This window comes from Lathyrus oleraceus, chromosome 3 (assembly GCF_024323335.1).
Source record: "Lathyrus oleraceus cultivar Zhongwan6 chromosome 3, CAAS_Psat_ZW6_1.0, whole genome shotgun sequence".
In the NCBI taxonomy this organism is placed as follows: Eukaryota; Viridiplantae; Streptophyta; class Magnoliopsida; order Fabales; family Fabaceae; genus Lathyrus; species Lathyrus oleraceus.
In genome coordinates this window covers 50977738-50985747 of record NC_066581.1, presented here as the reverse complement: position 1 = coordinate 50985747, position 8010 = coordinate 50977738, and positions in this window count along the sequence as shown.

The following is an 8010-nucleotide window of genomic DNA, read 5'->3' as shown; positions in this document are numbered from 1 at the left end:
TTCTCTATATCCAAGGAAGATGGATTTTCTTGCCCTTGGTTCAAATTTGGTTATATGGTTATGCAAGGTTGAGGAATATGCAAGGCATCGAAAGACTCTTAAGTGAATAAGACTGGGAGGAGTAGAAGGAAGCATTTGGTAAGGTGTGAGGTTGTTCAACAGAGGTGTGGGAAGTCTATTGATAATATGTATGGCTTGTTGTATGGAGAGATGCCAAAGGTTGTGAGGTAGATGAGATTGAAAGGAAATAGCATGTGCCACATTCAAAATGTGTTGATGCTTTCTTTCTACAATGCCATTTTGCTGAGGTGTATCAACACATGACCTATGATGTATGATGCCTCTAGAAAGGTGAAAACTAGTCATGAGAAACTAAGGGCCGTTGACACTGCGAAGACATGTTAGTTTCTTATTTAATTGAGTTTTAATGAAAATAATGAAATTAGCAAGGTGATTTCTGGTTTCACTTTTATTTTTCATGAAAGTTGTCCAAGTGAACCTGCTGTAATCATCTACTAGAGTTAAGAAATACTTATGACCACCTATGGAAGGCGTGGAAAGAGGTCCCTAATTATCAGCATGAACTAAATAAAAAATTGCAACAGATTTAGTATTACAATGAGCAAAGGGTAAATTTCTTTGTTTAGCCAAATGGAAATTATTACAAGGTTTATGATTGTCATTGAAAGTTACAAAGGGAAATTGAGATGAAATACATTTGTGTATATGAGGACTTAAATGTCCTAATCTAAAATGCCAAATGGTGGCAGGATCATTCTGAGAAGAATCTAAATGATTAGAGATGAAGGTGTTGACAGATCCAGATGCGGGAGATGGAGCCAAAGTTGAGTTGGTGTCAAGCACATACAATTTGCCAATCCTCCTAGCTGTAAATCCAGTCATCTTGGGATGAAATAGCTACAAAATTTCACAACAATTAGGATAGAGTTTCACATCATTTAAGGTGGAATCAAATAGAGTAGTGACTGAGATGATATTGACATGAGACGAAGGAAAATAGTAGACATTATGGAGGACTAGGGAACCAAATAGCAAGACTAATTCAGTTACAACTATGACTAGTTGAACCTAACTAGAGTTAAATAAATAACTAGTTAACTATTTACATCATGTAAATTTTTATACATATTTTCTTGCTGTATAACCACAATAATGGTGATATCTTACTCTGTTTTTGCTACAAATCTACCTCCTGGGTTATTGACATCATATCATTCATCCAATAAAGTCTGCAAATTAAATAAGTCCTTATATGGACTAAAACAGACCAGTAGGCAATGGTACTCCAAGTTATCTACTGCTCTCACCTCTCTTGGATACTCACATTCTTCTGCTGGTCATTCTCTATTCACAAAGCTACATAATTCACATTTCACTGATCTTCTAGTCTATGTTGATGATATTGTCTTAGCAGGTGATGATTTGTCAGAAATACAATATGTCAAAAAAATTCCTTGATTCAATATTCAAAATCATGGACCTTGGCAAGCTTAAATACTTCCTTGGATTCGAAGTTGAAAGATCTACTCAAGGCATGTTTCTCAATCAAAGGAAATATACCTTCGAATTGCTTGAGGAAAATGGCTTATTGGATACTAAGCCTAGTATCACTCCCTTTGATTTCTCCTTGAAGCTTCTTGATAGTGAATCACCAACTTATGAAGATGAAACAGCTTATAGGAGGCTTGTTGGAAATATTTATATATAACTATAACAAGACCTGACATTGCCTTCAAGGTTCAACAACTTAGTCAATTCATATCTAAGCCTTTACAAGTTCATCATTCAGAAACAATTCGAGTTCTCAAATATCACAAAGATGCTCTTGCCAAGGGATTTTTCTATTCTTTCTCATCAACACTCAAATTTTCTGGATTTACAGACTCAAATTGGGCAAGTTGTCATGCTACTCGCAGATAAATGACTGGTTATTATGTCTTTCTTGGCACATCTCTATTATTCTAGAAATCCAAAAAGAAATCCACTGTCTCAAGGTCATGTTCAGAAGCAGAATATAGAGTTTTGGCTAGCTTATCTTGTGAATTACAATGGCTGCAATGTTTGTTCCAGGATCTTCACATCTCTATTGATCAACCTAGCTTAGTATATTGTGATAACAAGAGTGCTATCTACCTTGCTCACAATCCAATCTTTCATGAGAGAACAAAACATATAGAAATCAACTGTCATGTCATTCGTGAGAAAATTAAAAATGGACTCATTCACCTTCTGCCAGTTTCTTCTGCTGCACAATCGACATATGTGCTTACCAAGCCACTGCACGCTGCCTCATTCACTTCACTGGTTTCCAAGCTTTGCCTATTAGACATCCATAGTCCAGCTTGTGGGGGATATTACATGATGTAAATAGTTAGCTAGTCCTTTATTTAACTCTATTTAGTTTAAGCTAATCATAGTTGTAACTAAATTAGTTTTCCTAAATTAAGAGTTAGTTAGTTAGTTAGTTAGTTAGCTAGTTTACCATATATAGACAATACTTGTACATTGTAATAGTTGAGTTTTATGATGAATAAAATTGTATTTCATATTTTTTCCCTCTCTCCATTGGCATTCTAAACTCAACATCCTCTCTTACGTTCTTTTTTTTTTATCTTTTATGTTACTATTTTCTCTTCCAATTACATTTTTATCGGACCTTTCTTCTCAATTCCGTATCTCTTATGTTCTTTTTTTTATCTTCTCTAATCTCTTGTATTTAATATTTTTTCCCTCTCTCCATTGGCATTCTAAACTCAACATCCTCTCTTACGTATTTTTTTTATCTTTTATGTTACTATTTTCTCTTCCAATTACATTTTATCGCACCTTTCTTCTCAATTCCGCATCTCTTATGTTCTTTTTTTTATCTTCTCTAATCTCTCATCTCATATATTTTTATGTTTTATTATAATATCTTTGATATTATTTTATGTTACTATTTTATATATGTTTTTTAATCCACTTTTGTCTAATCTAATTTTTTGTATATTGAATGCGAAGTTTTTGTCTAAATATTCTAAGTTTTGATGTTATTTAGTAAGGTATGAATTACTAAACACAAAGTTATGTTGTTCTCTATAGGTGTATGTATGGCTCAATAAAAATATTGTAAAAAACCGAACCAATTGAACAAATTCAAACCATATTAGTTTGGTTTGGTTTTATTTCTAAAAGTCAACCGAACCAAACCAAGCCTCATGCTTTTTTGTCTTGCGGTTCGAATTATTGTTATCCTTAAAACCGCCCAAACCGTACCGCGAACACCCCTTATATGACATGTCTTTTATTTTACAAAATAAATATTACCGTTGTTATATTTTCTGATAATAATTAAAATATAAAATAATTAATATTAATAAATGAATTTGAAATTTTGTTATTTCAGACAAAAACTTTATATAACAACCCATAACATGATTATATGTTAAAATATATGATTATTTTATTATTTTACATTATTATACTTGAATAAGTCATTCATCTTTAGTATTTTATTTCACATTGTCAGTTTTTTTTTCATATTTCGCATCTCACTGCTCTTCTAGTCTATGTGGATAATATTGTCTTAGCAGGTGATGATTTGTAGGAAATACAATATGTCAAAAAAATTCATTGATTCAAAATTCAAAATCATGGACCTTGGGAAGCTTAAATACTTCCTTGGATTGGAAGTTGGAAGATCTACTCAAGGTATGTTTCTCAATCAAAGGAAATATACCTTAGAATTGCTTGAGGAAAGTGGCTTATTGGCTACTAAGCCTAGTACCACTCCCTTTGATTGCTCCTTGAAGCTTCATGATAGTCAATCATCACCTCATGAAGATGAAACGGCTTATAGGAGGCTTGTTGGAAATTGTTATATTTAACTACAACAAGACCTGACATTGCCTTCATTGTTTAGCAACTTAGTCAATTCATATATAAGCCTTTACAAGTTCATCATTCAGTAGCAATTAGAGTTCTTAAATATCTCAAAGGTGCTCTTGCCAAGGGATTGTTCTATTCTTTCTCATCAACACTCAAATTCGCTGGCTTTACAGACTCAGTGTAGCACCTCAAATTTGCACCCTACCATTGTACATACATTTTCATCATTAGGTTATTAACATAACATAGTCCATTGCATAACATTGCATTGCCTTTTGCCCAAGTGCAAGTCCAACTGACAAATTAGGTCAAACTGGTCAGGAGATCAGGTCAAACAAGCAAGCTTGTGTAATTTCCATTGAGACAAAGCCCTAGGGTTGATTTATCAAGTTCATATGGTCTAAGGATCATTTTGAAGTGATTTGGCCAAAGATTGGATGCTCAGAAGTCATCAGTCAAGTTGAATTTCAGCTGAAACCATAAAAAGTCAACTGTGGTCAACTGTGGTCAACTGTGCCTGATTTTATGGATTTGAAGGTGGGAGATGGTTTGAAAGGCTTCATTCATGTCCATATAAGTCTCATTTGACATATCAAAGACCAAGGTTGAAGAATTGGAGGTCAGACAAGAAGTTTCCTAAAATGGCAGGTGACCTGTAATTTCAGCTGCCCAAAATGGAAAGTTTTTCTCCCCCAAAATTACTTCATCATACAAGCTTCAAATGGAATTTTGTCCAACATGAAAGTTGAAGATCTTGATCTCACCATTCCAAAAAGTCCAAGAACTTGAAATTCCCATGTGTGGTTGGCAAGATATGGTCCATTCATTTTCCAAAAATGCCCAAAATCAAAGTGGCATAACTTTCACATGGAATGGCCAAATTGGATGGTTTTTCTTTGAGCAAACCACATTTGATGTGTACTTTCATAATCCTTCATCACATTTTGCCAAAAGCCTTCACATAAAAAGGTCAATTTTCAAGTGTACCAATTAAAAAGCAAGGGCAAAATGGTCCAAATCTCAAAATACTTGGAATTTTCACATGGGACTTTTTCCAACACTTCCAAAATATCATTTAGAACTTGCTTGAACCAGGTTTGGACAGAAAAATTGGCTGCATCATGAAAGGGCATTTTGGCCACACACTTGAAAATGCACTTAACACTAATCATCTCCATTTTGCTAATCATGATTAATTGGATTAAGGAGAGGTATATAGAGATAATTGTAACTGTTTTTCATAATCACAAATCATATTCTCAGATCCAAACAGAAAATCACAAGAATTCTCTCACTTTTTCTCCATTTTTCATAAGCTTTTTTTCATCAATTCATCAATAACTCACCATTGTTTTTGCAAGATCTTGGTTGAATCTTCACTTTCAGGTAATTTGCAAGAACTGTTTGGAGCAATTGGAGCCGAAATCGTGCCTAAACCATAACTGTCCAAGCTTGCTCAACCATGGCGAATTGAAGATTCAAGCATCTGGAGCTGTTTCGAGCTGAGCAAATCACTCCAATCAATTATCATAGCAGTGTACTGGATCTGTTTTGGCGTTAGGGAGCTTAACTTCACCGAATTCCACAGCTGTCATCATCCAAGGTTAGAATTCGATTTCCATCATTCTCCAAATCATGATGTGGCTTTGGTAGAATGAAGATCATAGAGTATAGTGCAAGTGATAGAATTGAAAATAATTAGGATTTGAGAGAGAAATCGTGAATCGAAGCTTTGATGCAAAATCTTTTTTTGCTCGATCCGTCCAGCACAGTAGGAATTAGGAAATTTCGTTTGTATATTGTGAATGTATGTGCTTAGACGGTTCCAACGGTACCTTGTTTGTTAATTTTGGTTGAGTTTTGTTCGTATGGAATTTTCTGGAATTTTACTGAAGAACACGAGCAAGAACACTCAAGAACAAGTGTTTGATCCACTTTTCTGCATTTCCATTTGAAATCTATGTTTCCCGCGGCTTACGTCCAATCATGTGCTGCCAGCGTCTTTAGTGGAACGCTTGCGTTTTGGCCTGGCTGTTGTTATTTACAGAAATGCCACGCTCCAATTTTATTTCATTTGAAAACCTAAATAAATATTTCATTATTTCATCAAACTTCAAAAAATCAAAACAAATCCAATTTGAGTGAGGATTTTTGTGTTGGATCCCAAATTTTGTCTAGTTTTTTTTAGGCATGGAAGTCCAAGTTGTGCATGGTGAATTTTTGACTTTGCCTATTGATCTTGTTCATGTATGCCTTTTGTGTATGTTTTACCATATTGATCATGAAATGATGATACCTCAGCCAAAATGCATGAAATTTTATAGGCTTGTTCTTGACTCATTTCTGGTGATTTTGATGTATAGTTTGTGAATTTTGGATTTATGGTTTGCAAGATATGATGTGCTCAAGTTGAGTGTGACAATGTGTGTCACACTATGTTATGATGTGTTCATGATTTTTGTTGCTATGCCTATGCTTTGCCAAATGCTCCCAATTTTTTCATGTGATATTCTCTGCATGTCTAGTTTTGCCATGATTTTTTTTAGGAATTGTTGATTCATTTCCTATTTGATTGGGATTTTTGCTTTCTGTTTAGGCATTTTAGGGTTTTGCTTGAGTGATTGCCTTATATGCTATGTGAAATGCTCATACCTTATCATATGAAGATGAAATTTGATGGAGTGATTCCTAACATGTTTGAGTTCACTTTGGCTTTGGTCCCATTCATTTCTTAATTGTTCTCACTGTTTTACATTTGATTGAAGTCGATGCTTATTTTTCTACCATGTGTTGGCTTGCTTGGATTTCTGTTGATTTTATGATTTTCATTGACCCACTTCCTCTTGTTCAAATAGCATGAAATTTGATATGTAGCTCCTTGAATGTGTTCTGTTTAGGCTGGAATTTTTGTGGAATTTATTGAGCTGTTTAGGTATTTGTTTGATTGTGATCATTCTGTTTGCTCATATGTGGTTCACACTTGCCTAGTTTGACTTAAATTGTGCATAAAATGAATTTGGTGCATAGTTTTGATGTGAGGCCAATTGGATTCTTTTCTTAATTGATTTATATTGGTTTTGATCATTTTTCACTTTCTGTTTTGGATTTTTCATCTCCTTTTGACCCTAGTCTTGGACTAGTGGTTCGTGATCTCACTTTTGAGTGGTGTTTCAGGTTAATAGCACACATGGCCTTTGCTTGATGATGTGCCTCCATTGGAGTTGACTTGTGACTTGTATATAGCTAATTTTGACTTTGTTTTGCAGGGATTGATACTTGAGTTTGAGCCTTAATGGCTTGCACCTTGGTGCATTGGCTTGTGTTTGTCTGTGTATAGTTAATTGTGAACCATTTGCTGTTTAATTCTGTGATTGGTATACTGATTGTATTTGATTGATTTCAGGTACATTAGTTGCTAATATTTCTTTGCTTTGCTTGATAAGCAATTTGCACTGAGGTATAACCTTCTTGTCTCCATGTAGTCTGGAAGACCTGGCCTGTTACTCGGCCAGGCACCTGTCTGAAGTCCTCCTTAAGAGGCGATGTTTGTGCTTGTTTACTTTTGTCCCCAAGCAGGTAAAGACCTCTATGAGGCAATTGGCGGATATAAGAGATATGCAATCTATCTCCCGCTATTCTGTTGAGTCGTCCCTCTGCTCACACCATTGTGTTGACGCATTGAGGACAGTAACCCAAGATCTTGTACAGTTGTGCAGTTGAGTCCGTGTCTTGAGTGTAGAAGGGTTCCCACATTCTGAACCCACACTCCTTTGTCTGAAGCTCTCCCTGGCCAGGGATAAGAGCTGTGAAGTCTAATCTTCACTCACCTTTCATCTAGCTTCACCTTGACTCTCAATGTCAAGGTTAAGAGCTAACACCACCCCTGTACAAATGACTTGCTCTTGCAGTCTTACCCTTTGATTGAGCCCCACTTGTGTGTATATAGTGTGTGCTACTTGTGAATGCTTGATTTGCTGTTTACCTGTGTTGAATAGGATAGGCTTGCTTCCTGTGTAAGTTAGCTAGAAACCTTGACTTAGGGATGATTTTGCATGATAACATCTAGGCTCGAGTTAGTCTCCCTAGTTGTGTCTCCCTCTGTTATCTGGTTAGGCTAGTCTT